Source organism: Anser cygnoides, chromosome 24 (genome assembly GCF_040182565.1).
Source record: "Anser cygnoides isolate HZ-2024a breed goose chromosome 24, Taihu_goose_T2T_genome, whole genome shotgun sequence".
NCBI lineage: Eukaryota > Metazoa > Chordata > Aves > Anseriformes > Anatidae > Anser > Anser cygnoides.
In genome coordinates this window covers 6,512,156-6,524,882 of record NC_089896.1, presented here as the reverse complement: position 1 = coordinate 6,524,882, position 12,727 = coordinate 6,512,156, and the positions used below count along the sequence as shown (strand labels likewise).

At 53.0% G+C, this 12,727-nt stretch overlaps 2 protein-coding genes across 7 annotated transcripts in view; one reads left to right on the top strand and one right to left on the bottom strand.

The window, feature by feature from the left end:
* TINAGL1 (tubulointerstitial nephritis antigen like 1) overlaps window positions 1–12,727 on the bottom strand; it is a 181,908-nt gene that overhangs the window by 46,191 nt on the left and 122,990 nt on the right. The window lies entirely within an intron of this gene.
* ADGRB2 (adhesion G protein-coupled receptor B2) overlaps window positions 35–12,727 on the top strand; it is a 96,468-nt gene continuing 83,775 nt past the window's right edge. For 3 of the 6 annotated variants that reach the window (XM_066982626.1, XM_066982624.1, XM_066982623.1), the window contains exon 1: window positions 4,018–4,113. The gene's annotated coding sequence lies outside the window, so the exon portion shown is untranslated. Of the gene's footprint in view, window positions 757–3,998; window positions 4,114–12,727 lie in introns of those variants that run through there. The other 3 variants (XM_066982621.1, XM_066982625.1, XM_066982628.1) reach the window with 3 other exon arrangements.

The window sequence follows — 12,727 nt, the reverse complement described above, 5'->3', positions numbered from 1 at the left end:
GCCTGGGCGTTCTAGAGATTTGGTGATGTTTGTGTTGTATGTCTACATGGTGTTCAGACTCTGCAGGTGTGAGAAACTTCCTGGTGGGCTTTAACAGAAGACTCGTTGTCTGATATCTTTGGTGAATCTCCTTTATAAAGGCCTTTTCGGATTGGTGGGAGACAGTGATTTTAACTCCGTGCGCGTGTTTGTGTGTGTGCATGTGCGTGTGATTTTGTGTGTGTGTCTAAATCTTATTTCTCCAAAGAATTTGGCTGAAATGTTAATTGTCTTTCTGTTGTTAGATAGAAAATCTATCCTGGCAGAAGACTGGCGTTCAAAAGTGTCCTAGGTGAGCAAGGGGCAAGTCAGACAAGGAACTGAGATCAACTTACCTGTCATAAGGAAGAAGAAAAGGCTTTTTGCTGCTGTCCAGATTCTCTGCCTTTCTGAACACAGTAAATCAGGATTTGGGGGGAGGGTCTTATTTGTGTTGTATATGAGGTGTAAAGATAGTATGCACACAGAAATGCTGTCCACGAAGAAATGCCTAGTGTGGGTCTTTTCCCAGACTAGCCCTCATGTACAGTTCAGTTTAACCACTGATTGCCTTGTTATTTTTTTATTAGGCTCTTTTGGAGGGAGAATCTCTAGTTACACACCAACATGCCTATCATGCATTTACCATTGGCAGACCATAAACACGCTGATTTTGGAGTGTGGACTTGGCACCATGTTCTCTGTAAGGCCATTGATGATGTCTGTGAATTAATCAAGGCAAGTCATTTTACAGCCTCTACGAAGCAGTTTCAGCCAGGCTAGTTGTACCAAACAGACCTTAACTTCGTGCCCTGCCCCTGTAGCCACCTCATGCTTTCGAGTTGACGTTGTAATATCCAGCAACTAAAGGCTTTGAATACAGGGCTGGGGTCGTACTCTCCTGTGACACTTTGCTGTGGAACACCAAAGGCTTTTGTTTGTCTGTGCCTGTAGTGGGCGTAGACTGGTACCCGTCTTTTACCAATACCTCAGCTGCTGGCTAAACGAACTGCCTTCACGGGATTTCTTCCTGTTCTAGAGTTCTGGTTTTAATTTGCAGCTTAACTGCATCAACACTTTCAGAAAACAAGTAATGGGCTTCTAGAATGCTATTCCTGGGAGGGGTTTTATAAATTTAAGCAAAGAATAATGGTACTCGTCAAGCCCCTCATTTTACAGATGTGCCGACAGACCTCTTCTGAGGTCCGTGGCTAGAAAACTGCACTCCACAACACTCAGTCTGCACCTGACTCAAGTTGTGCTGTTGTACTAAGTTCCTTCCTCCTTTTAAGATGTGTAACGTTTCTGATTTCTTTAATAGATAAGAGACGAGAAAGTGTTTGTGATGTCAATGCCTACATTAGGGAAATAACGTATCTGGTAATGTTTGAGTCCATGGGGAAGGTAGATGACGCTGAAAGTATCCAATTCTGGCTTTTACATTCCCCTCACAAACTAGAAGCTAATGCTCTAACTGTTTTTGCAAATTAAAATCGGTGTTCTTAGTAAAGTGAAATACTGGTAGATTAAGCCAATTTGACAGAAGCTTGATTGCAGGGGAAGGTGTGGAGCTGGATTAAAAACAACCCCAAGCCCTTCTGAAGATCAGTTAAAATATATATATATTTTACATGCTGTATGTATAACTTTGCATTCTTCCCCCTAGTTTTACTCTTGATTTATAATGTACTAATTATATACCGTGACTCTGCAGCCTTAATTGAGGAAAAAATACTGAAAAGTGCAGGCTGTCATGCAGCGTAGACACAAACGGGGGAACGTAATTGTGACCAATGTCCAGTAGGCACGATATTTGGTTCAGCACTTGAACGTAGTGCAATAAAGTTCTTGCAGTAAAATGTCTCTTCCCTCTGGCTCTTAATGAATTTATTGCAGGTCATTAATGCTAAATGTTTTTCTTTGGTCTCATCTGTAAAGGCCTTTGGACAAGTTTGTCCGTGCCCCGTGTATCCCTAGGCGTCATTCAATGCCACATGGTCTGAACTGGTTGGGGGGCTTCGTAACTACTGGGAAACACTGTTCCACTTCTGAGAACAGAGCAATGCTGCAGACAACAACCACTGTTTAAAAACATGAAAACATGTAAACGTACCTTTTTTCAAATATATATATATATAAAAATATATATAAAGAAAATAATTCCTGCTAGTGTTCCTGAGAACAGGCAAAGATTTGTACAAACGTACTCTTGTGCCCTGGACAAGACTAGACACCGTGTCACCTGGCAGAGTTTGAATTGGGTTATTGTTCTGGGGTAACAATGAGCGAGTTTCTGGAGTCCTGGATCCCAGTCAGTTCCCCTCTTTGGTAGTGGAACGCCACTGAGATGATGTGCATAATTTCTTTAAGTGACACTAAGGTGCTATTTTCTGGGCTTCACAGATAACAATCCGATCAGCTTTGCTTTGCTGCCATGAAAGAAATAAGTTACTTGCAAATCGGCATCGTGTTTCTAATATTTATCAGATTTTCCCATTAGTGTACGAGAACAAATTTTCGGTCCCTCTTGGCAGTGAGATAATAAACCACTTTGGCCATAAGACTGAAAGCAGTAACTGTCAGCTTTCATCTCCTCTTTCTGTGAGGATGTCTTTGTGTAGGTTTGTTTTGTTTTTTTTTTAACACCAAGCTCTTGGTTGAAGGTTTTTACCCTTTTGGTTACTGTGCACAGAAGTAAAACGGCGTGTTAACCAAAGGCTAGTCAGTATGAAAAGAAATGACATGCTTCATTGGAATTGAGATATTCCTGTATGAGTTACTTATTTCTCTTGGTAGTTCTTTTCACTCACATCTAGGCAAGCTCAGGTAGTAATACTTCCTCTAATTGGAGGTAACTCCGTCGCATGCGTATTTATGTGACTTCAGATGGTGCTTCTGGGGCAACTAGGAATAAGCAGAGTGGGGTACCTGTGTTGGTAAAGGAACTGCAGGAGTCGTGGCTATACGCTATTACAGAAGCACAATTCTTTTAGTTAAAAGTTATGAATCATTTCCCTTGGTCTTAACACTTGCAAATCCGTTCTGTGGATCTCAGGAGAGCATTTAAGTACGTGTTTCTTGGGGGACAGGGAGAACAGCTGTGTGAGTAAAACAGATCTTGAAGTAGTGTGCTGAGGGTGCTTCAGACCTGCTGCTGCCGTGGAGGGGCAGTGGCACCGCTAGAAAAAATGTTCGTGTACCTGCTAAAGGTGGTGGGAGTGATGGCTTTGGGTTGTGATGCTCCCTGACAAGGCCAGGGAGGCTGCTGAAGCTGGGGCACTTGGAGCACACAATTATTTGCAGCTGAGCTCAGCAGTGTGTTGCTAGGCTCTGGGGAGTGGATTGCCCCAAAGGGACAAAAAATGATGCTTTTCACAGGTGTAGCTGGAACACCTTTCATTTTCGACTGTCCAAGAGCTATACGGACATTGTTTTCCATGGCAGTCCTGTGTTAAATATTTGTATCCCTAGTTTGAAAACAAAAATCCCACCCCAGAGGAGCTAAGGCCTAGGACCTTCCTTGTCCTCATTGCCTGCTGGGTCAGAACTTAACTCACTGTCACCAGTGACGTGATGCGAGTGACCTTAATTGCCTTTCAGGCCGTGTACGTGGTCCAGGTCCTGCTCCTGCTGGTCGGTAGGAGAGCGCGCACAGGGGACGAGGCCGTCTCAGAGTTGCTGGTTACCTGACCGGGTTGTTGGCGCAGATGCTGAAAGCTGCCTCCAGGCCATCCAGCACAGGAGCTCCACTTCTGGGCTTGGGCACTTTGTTTGCCCGCTGAGCAGAGCCTCGTTTCAGGGGTGTGCTCCCAGGTAACGTGAGCATCTGAGCACTCCTGTGACTGGCAAGGAGCTTGCCTCCTGAGGAAACGGCCATGGGGGAGATTCAGAGGCTGCTAGAGAAGCTTCTTTGTTTTGGCAGTGGCTGCTGGCAGGATAGCTAGAATTTGAGGTGCCTATGTCTGTGCCCTTTCTTACAGGGCTTAACTCTGTAGATGGAGACAAACGAGGGACACCGAGAGTCAACACCAGAGGAAAGTCCCTGATCCAAGCCTGCGGATGAATTAGAAGAACTCGCGGGGGAAGAAGAAACAGGTAAGGGATTGCTTCTTCCTCTGTCCAGTGAGGGAAACCAAACGCACTGAGTAGTAACACGGCTCCTCTAGGGCTGCACGAGGAGTCAGCGGAGGGGATGAATCTGGTCCAGGATGTTTTTCTTTGGTTCCTGAAGCCACTCTGGTGGGAAGCAGGGTGGGAAGGCTGGCTGAATGCTGATGACTGGAGTCCTTTATTGAGAGGATTCTCTCCCTGACAAGCACCCTGAGGGGATGCGCACGCAGGGAGCTGGAGGATGCGATGTTGTGAAAGGCCCCCTGCCCCCAGCAAGGCAGGGGAGCTGGAGCTACTGACATCTGCAGTGTTTTGCAGAGAATGGAGAGCACAGCACGATCCCCTGGCTGAAATAATACTCAGAAAGCCCTTGCGTTATCTTTGGCAAGGCCGTGCGCGCAGAGCTGCTGACCTTCCTGGGCTACTGTTTTGTTTCTGTTTTGTATTGTCCTTGTTGTTATCCGAAGGGCTGTTGGATCATTAGCTTGCTGGGTGGCACGGTCTTGCTGAGCTGGTTATTCCAACCCACTGCACTCGGTGCTTTGGGGTGCCTTCTGCTGCAGACGATTCTGCATGCAGCCCGAGTCTTGTGCTGCTTTGTTGGTGATTTGCTGCCGTTTCGATTCCAAATTTCAATTTTAAGCACTAAAAGGGAGAGGACGTTCCTCCGTGGAATATAATCAGCTTTAGGACTGAAGTAGGAAATTTCCCTAGGGAAAAGGACGGCAGAACCCATCGGGCTGGAGGGAAGCGTTCACGCAGATGCAGCAGGTTGTTGACTTGCGGTTCCCCGAGCTGCTCAGCCCCGCTGCCTGCCAGCTTCGGGTAGCAGAGCAAAGCCCCAGGGGTGCGGGCGAGCCTCCTGCTATTCTGGGAGCGATGCTGGGATCGACGCGTTCCCGCAGAACGCTTCAGCCCCACCACTCGGCGTTTGGCAGGGAGGGGAGCATCTGGGAGATCTGTCGCTACTTCTGATGTGTGATTTTTTGTTGCCCGGGGGCAGTGGGGCACGCAGCGGGTCTCCTGCTGTCGAATCAGGTGCGGGGGGGATGAAACGCAGATCGGACTCCTGGGCTGCTGCCTGGAGGTGGGGGGGCCGGAGCCTTGGAGGAGCAGCGGGGGTGTGTTGTGTGCGGGGCACCTGCTGCGTGACCCCTGCAGGAACAGCTCGGCCTGGTGCTTACAGGACAGATCTCCTGCCTCCTCTCCTCCCTGTACACTGAAAACAAGATGAGCGGTAGTGAAATGGTGTCAAAGCTGCAGGAAGAGCTACAAAACGCACAACTTTATGATAATCACAGTGGCTGTTTGCAACTATTTCATCTGTTACCACCCTTATCTGGTTGCGCTGCTTGGGACGGGGGCCCTGGCTCACGGGCAGGCTTTTGGGGCGTTCCTCGGTGTGTGGCACTCATTCGTATTCGCGGTGTCTTTGCAACCGGGATTCAAAGTCAGGCCTGATCTTGCGGCCATGGAGCGGGGCAAGAAAAAAAGATTCCATTAAAAAAAAAAAAAATGTTGTCAAGGAAACTGCTTTCACAGTACCACTCCGCGCAGCCAATAAGGCACAAAGAAAAGTCTCCCCACAGCAGAGCTGCGTGCAGCACGGGGTAGGCTCCACAAACGTAATTGAGACAGCAGGAATTCGGTGCTAACTACAAAGCCGTGTTTTGATTACCGTGTGGACTCCATCCCAACCTACCGTAGTTATTCTTTGTACCTTCGTTAATGAGCCAGTCTTGCCTTCCTTTCTGTAAAACTAGCCAGAAATTTTAAATAGGAGAGGGGTCAGGAGGAAGGTGTCAGAAATTACAGCAGACCTGCTCTTGGTAGCAGTATCCTTCCTGCAAGGATAATTACTTAAAGCAAGACGAATGCTCTGCATTTCAGTTAACTCCTCTCCAGCCCGCGTTAAATCCATTACAGGATGCCTCGCGTTTGACATTCGTGTCTTTGTCCTTAATGATGACAGTAAATTTAAACACCCTAGGAGGGCTGCAGATAGCTGCCAAGCCTCAGAAAGCCACCGCTGCTGCGACTGCTCCGACATCGCCCCACGGCTGAGGCCACCGGAGCTGCTTTGGGAGTAACAAGAGCGCTGGTGTCTCCCACACACTCGCAGCGGAGGTGAAAGCCGCGCTCGCACAAGCGAGATGTGACGCTGATAACCCGCGGTTGCTTCCTGGTTACTAGGTAATAGCACTGTCCCAGGTGAATCCTTCGTGTTTGCAAAGGTAATTTATCACCCGGCTTTCCAGTCTGCGTTCTGCGGAGCTGAATCCAAGCCTTCCATTTATTTCGGGACTTCAGTGAGAAATCAAAGCGGGGTTGCCAAAGGGCAGCAGGATTAAACTGTTTGCCTCTGCTTGAAAATGGCTTTAAATGAATTCTGGTGCTCACAGAATCGAGTCCTTCAGTGATAGCTGAGACGGGAGGCAGTTCTGGGCTCGCTGTTCTCTGCCTTCCCCTGCCCCACATCTGTGTAATAACTGACACAGCCCCCCGGTGCCTCTCAGTGCAGACCTGCATTAAGCTCTTCCAGGACTGAAGTCCAGGACAGCTCTGCAGTTCTGCCAGCTCGTCCCTCGACCCGTCACTGCTGGGGATGCTGCCCTGGTGCCCCGAGCTCGGCTCCCTGCGGTGGCCCCGGCGTCCGCCTCCCGTGAGTTCTGCCCCTGGCTGCTGCAGTGCCCGGGGGGCAAGGAGGAAGCTTTGCTGTCAGTCTAGGCTGCTGTCACTCCTAAACAAAGCAGCTCACCAAGCCAGGCCTGCGGGGCTGGGAGATGAAATGCCACCTTTCCCCCGGCTCTCATGTTTATGTATATATGCTGCACACACTCCTTTTATTCCACCTGTTTGATGATAATGGGTGTTGGGGATGGAGCAGCTGCTAAAGTGGCACACGGGGCGGATCAAATCAGCAGGTGACATTTTTCACTGGGTTTATCTTTGCGAACAAGCTGGGCCTGCAATAAACTGGCTGCTCCTTCATTTACTGGAGGACAAAGCTGCCATTATTCAGGGGCAGAAGAAAGCGAAACCCCAGGAGATGAGCCGAGTGCGTGCGTGATATCCCTGTCTGGCTGTGTGCAGGCATTAATGCAAGAACTCAAGGTCAAAGGCTACCCAGCTCGGAGAGGCAGAGGCAGAAGGGGCCTCCAGAAAGAAGAATGGTTTATTTCTTTATCTCATGGAGTCATGTATCAATTATCCATGGCGTCTGAAAGCTGAGGAAGGGAACAGATTTTCTGCTCTTTCAGAGTTTTTTGCACGTTCCGTTCATTTTCTGGGCAGCGGATTCAAACTGTGCGTGGCTCTGAGGCAGGAGTCTGAAAGCAGAGGCACGATGTAGCCTGCGAGGGGAAAACCCGAAGGGCAACAGCTTTCCTCTCGGTCTCAGATGGTCCTTCTGTCTTTCATGAGGCAAATTGTGCTGATAATGTGAATTAGGGAAATGTGCTGTGCTCCGTTCTAGGGGGATTGCTGAGAAAATGAAGAAGAAATTGCCGGTCCTGTGTGACAGAATCGTGGCAGGGCTCAAAAATCAGCCCAGCTCCAATCTGTGAGCTTTAAAAACCAATTTCCTTAAACTTCTATGATTAAGAACCCAAAAGCAAACCTGCTCGTCTCCGCCGCAGTGTCGTGCTGTGCCGTGACCAGCTGTCAGCCTCCTGACACCAAGCTGCTGCCCAGCTGCCTCGGAGCTCCCGGGGTTTGCAGCCTGCGGAGCACGGCTGTCCTGCCGAGCAGGGGGAGCTCAGGGCTTACAGAGAGATGCTCCTGCACCTCCTTTTGGATAAACGTGGGTGAGACCTTGCTCAGCACCATCTAGCAAACCAGCGCCGTGGCCAAATCCGTGCCCAGCAGGAGGGCGTAGCTGCAGGGGTTTGAATGCTCAGCGTTTCTGCTGAGCAGAGCAAGCGCTGAGCGTTCGTCTCCGCCTCGATTTCCAGGGGAGGCCCCGCTGTCTGTTGTGCTACCAGGCAGAGGGGGGTCCTGGGGGGTACAAACGGGTCTGGGCTTCGTCACCTCGCGCCCAGGCAGGGCTCTGCTCGCTCAGCGGGGTCGGGGGCAGCTCTCCCTGCGGCAGCAGCGCTCGCTGGTTCAGAAACCTGGGGGATGGAGAAATGCGGCCCCGACCAGGGGAGGCTCCAAGGGGTACCTGGCAGTTCCCGTGGTCCTGGCCTCTGGGATAGCACGGGGCTGTCTTCCACCTTCAGGCCGATTGAAATCAGCTCCTTGTTTTGGGGAGAAAACACGTTCTGTTGCCTGGTGGCCTCAGCGATGAGCTGATTAGAGGAAGCAGTTGCTGCAGCATGAAAGAAATGCCTCTCAGCTAGACAGCGAGTGGGTTTGTTTTACCGTCTCTGCGATCCGCGGGCGTGCTGCCTGCCTCGGCAGATCAAGGCACCAGAAAGCACTCCAGCAGATTTCCGCCCTGCCTCCTCTGAGCACCCGCCCCTGCTCCATCCAGCTCGGAGCTCTGCAAACGCCGTCGCTGGAAGCCGCTCGCGGGGAGCTGCCTCTTCCCTCCCAAGCACCGGCGCTCTGGGGGTGGGCACGGGGTGGGCGCAGAGCTGCTCGTGTCCTTTACCCCGCGCCTTGTTCTCCTCCGTGGCCTCGGCACAAGCCCCGTTTCTGAAAGGAAGCCAAATGGGAGTGACTCGGGTCTGGGTGAGGACGGGCAGCCCCAGGGGGCAGTGACTGCGGCATCCCAGCGCTGCAGGAGGGAGGTGGGCACCTTCCTGTGGTGCTGCCGGCCGGCAGAGCCCCGGTGCCCGGTGGTGGCCGTGGTTTCTTCTGGCAGCTGCGAGGCGGAGGGAGGAATATCTCGGCCTTTTCCCAGCAAGCTCTGGCTGTCTGCACCGGCTGCTGCTGCCCACTGAGGCCCCACCTTTGGTTTTCTGGTTTCCTGCAAAACACGGGAGCCCACTCAGGTCATCCTGCTGCCAGTCTGGGCTTTGATGTGGGACCCGTAGCCGTCCCTCCTCCTGCTTTGAAAGGACACAAATCGCTGCCCTCAGCGCTTCCCAAAGCCTGGGATACCCAACCTGTTTCTCGGGACACGGCTCTGCGTGCACCAGCTACACCCTCCTGTGCTGCTTCGCGACCTTCCTCTTCCCCCAGATTTTCTCTTGGCTCCTCCTTGGGAGGCACTGCCTGCCCCTGCCTGCCCCGTGCTTTGTAACTGGGGGAGTTTTCAGCCCCGAGAGGGGCCCCTGCTCCCGTGCTGGGCACGTCCTTAAGGCGAGCAAACGCTCCCTGCGGCTCCGTCCCATCTCCCGGGAGCTGTCTGCAGCTCCCGCTGCGGTGCCCTTGCTGTCTGCCTGCTGGGGCTGTCCTTCATCAAGTTAGCAATTTTTGGCGAGGAGGATAAACGCGGCCTCTTAGAGATCAGCCTCATATTGAAAATGCAATAACACAGAAAGCAATTGCAGTTTGAGTCAGCCTTTGAGGGCTTCTGTCTGCGGCGCTTAATGCAGCGGGGAACGTCTCGCTAATTGATGGAGCTCTCTGCCGCTCCGCAGCACCGATATCTGATCAATACGGGGTAGAAAGGGAGCAGCGTTAAATCTGCCCCTCCTCGGGACCTCCCACGACAAGGGGAAGAAATGGATTTGCAGCCTTGTGATTTCCCAGCCGGCGATTGGCAGGGTGCTTTGTGCACGGGGCTCTGAGCGCTGCCTCTGAACGCCGTCCCATCGCCGCCCTTCCATCATCATGTCCTATCGCCACGCTTCATAAAACCTGGATTATAAACTCCAGTCTCCCTCCCGTTCGCCGTGTAGCTGAGGCAGAAAACAGATGAGAATGGCTGTCAGAGCTAAAGGCTGAGGGAATTTCTCCTGCTCACGTGGAAGCCGGCGCTGCCTCTCCAGTGAGAAGGGGCAATAAAACACCAGGGGTGTCGATCTAACGCGGGTTTCGCATTTGGTGCGAGACAAAGAAGGGATTTTAGATGGATGCCTTGGCAGGAAACGATCCGTATTCCCTTGACAAGGGGGTTTCAAGGGCAAGCGCCGACGCCGAGGACAGTGACCTCCTAAATCTTGGCTATAACATCTCAAACACGTGCAGCCCTCGGCTTCCCCGCGCGGTCTGTGCGCGGCACACCTCCGCGCCTGGCTCGGCTCCGTGCCTGTGGGGCTCCACGGCCCGCTCCCATGGCATCCATCCGCACTTCCCTGCGCACCGAGATCCTCGCGGGGTGGCCCCGGAGCTGAATGTTGCTGCAGCTAGAGGCGAGGTTTCGAGGTCTCCCTCCCATTTTGCCGGGCTGCTGCCTTCTCCGGGCCTTGATCTCTGTAAATCTCCCCTGGCGAGCCGCGGGAGACGTGCTGCGGATCAAAGGTGTGTTAGCTTGGCTGCCTTTGTTGCCCTTAGCCTCGGAGTGTAATTAGAAATGTAATCCATCCCCCGTCGGCCGGGTGACATCGCAGCCTGGCTGAACGCTGCAGCTCTGTTCTGCGATTGCCAGCGGCACGGCCGCTGCTCCCGGTTCAGCTGCAGCCCGACTTCCCCAGCTGCTGCCGGCCTCGCGCAGCCTCTCTGCGGTCCCGGGGGGGGACAGGACACATTTGTCACCCGGCTGAGCGTGACAGCCAGACCCTCCGAGGTCTCTGGGTGTCCCTTAGCGGGATGCTTTCGCCAAGAGGAGCGAGGCGGGTGTGGGGGTGGCAGAGCCCAGCGTCCATTCGTAACTTTCCTTCTCCGTCGTGGCCCCAAGTGGTGTTGAGCGGAGAGGTTTGGGGGCTCAGACACCCTCAGTTTTAATGGTGGATTTATCTTCAGTGTTCAGCTGAGTTGTTGCCGTCTGGTTGAGCCCCAGCCTCGCCTCGCCAAGAACAAACAGCACATTCCCCTTGGGTCGTGCCCTCCAATGCCTTTGGGGTTTATCCTGGCAGTGCTTGGGCACCATCAGAGCCCCAGGGGGCTGGAGGTGAGGGCATGCGGCTGCCGGGAGCTTGGGCCCTGGTGGGCTCCTCTGCAAATCACTCGCAAAAACCCCACGGGGGTGAAACCTGAGGTTTTTATTAGGTTCTGCCTGCTTTTCCGGGAAGGGCTCTGCCCGAGCGTGCACCGAGGCAGCAGTAAAAGGGGACTTTCACCTCTGGAGCTGTTCCTGAGGCCAGGGAGCCCGGCTGGCTGCACCGTCCTGGGAGCCTCAGCTCTGGGCGGGGGAGGCCAGCAGGGGAGGCCCCGTTTCTGTGCTTCTGTTTCCCTACTGACTGCTAAAACCCTGTTTAAAAACTCTGGGGCGTTTCTCAAGTCACACAGTATTCAGAGAACGTGCTGGAGGGGCTGTCAGTCTGCAGGCGCGGTGGGAGCACATTCTGGAGAGCTTCGGAAGCGAGGGGAGGTGGTCTGCGTGGAAAGGGTCCCTGGCACCGCAACACAGAGCTTAAGAAAAAAATAAAATCTGCAATTTGTTTAGCTGTTTCCTACCCAGTTTTCTCACATTCCTAGAACTGACTCATAAACCTGCTGCTCTGCATTTCTGCCGTGCAGCCAGAGGGCCCAGCTCACGTGGTGCTGGGCGTCTGCAGCTCTGCAGCCTGCAGGCTGCTGCGGAGCACAGGGGAGCGCTCGCCAGCAAGTGCTCTGCACCTTGCAGGATTAATCCCAGGGACCCCTGCGTCTGTAGGAAAGTTTTCTTTTTTTTTTATTTTTTTACTCGGAGACAGCTGATTGCCATTTAATTAACAACAGCTAGCGTGTTTGTTGAGCATTTGGGAAGTGTCCAGACAAGCTTTGTTCCAGGATGCTGCTCTCTGTGGCTTACCCCAGGGCTCAGGCGAGTTGTTAATGGGGAGTCAGACACTGCCCTGGCTACGTGCGCGCTGCGCTCCCTCGGTAGCAGCAGAAAATATGCTTTGAAAGTTGGCCTGGATAATCTATAAATACAGAGGGAGCTTCAGCGGGGTCAGAAACAAATCCGTGACATTTTGCATCAGCGGGGAGAAAACAAAATTTCATCCAAGGTTTTATTCAATAGAGAAAGCGATAATAAACCTTCCTTCCTCCAACCAGCCCGTTGCTGTGGCAACCCGCAGCCGTGCCGGGATGCAGGGATGGATGCGGAGCGGCGCTGCGAGGAGGAGCGCGGAACCTGAGGGTGAATTTCGGGGCCGGCTCAGCCCGGGGAAGGGCAGGTGGAGGGCCGGGGTTAGGCTTCGGCGCGGCGGAGCTGGGTGCTGTAGGGTGAGCTCGTCCCGCGGTGGCTGAGTAGCTCTTTCCCCCTTCAGTGGCTGTCACCGCACGTGTCCCGTCCTGGCGGCGAAGGGGAAGACCCTCGTGCCCTGCTCTGCCGCCTCCCGCCTTGGCGCAGTGACCAGCGGGGTCTGTGGGCTGCTCTGGGCCCCAGTTCGCAGCCGAATGCTCAGGATCCAGGAGTTAGAGACCTGCCGGTGGGCCTTGAGGTTAAAAATTCAGATTATAACCTCTGTGCCCTTCCTGTGCAGGGAAGAAGAGGGTCCTTCGGTTGCTGCATCACAAGCATGCAGCCCGTGCTGTGGGTCAGCGATGTTGGTTTCTGCTGCTTGCTGCCTATTGATTTTTTTCCCCGCTCAGGAAGAGGGCACGTGTTAAACCCCCCTCA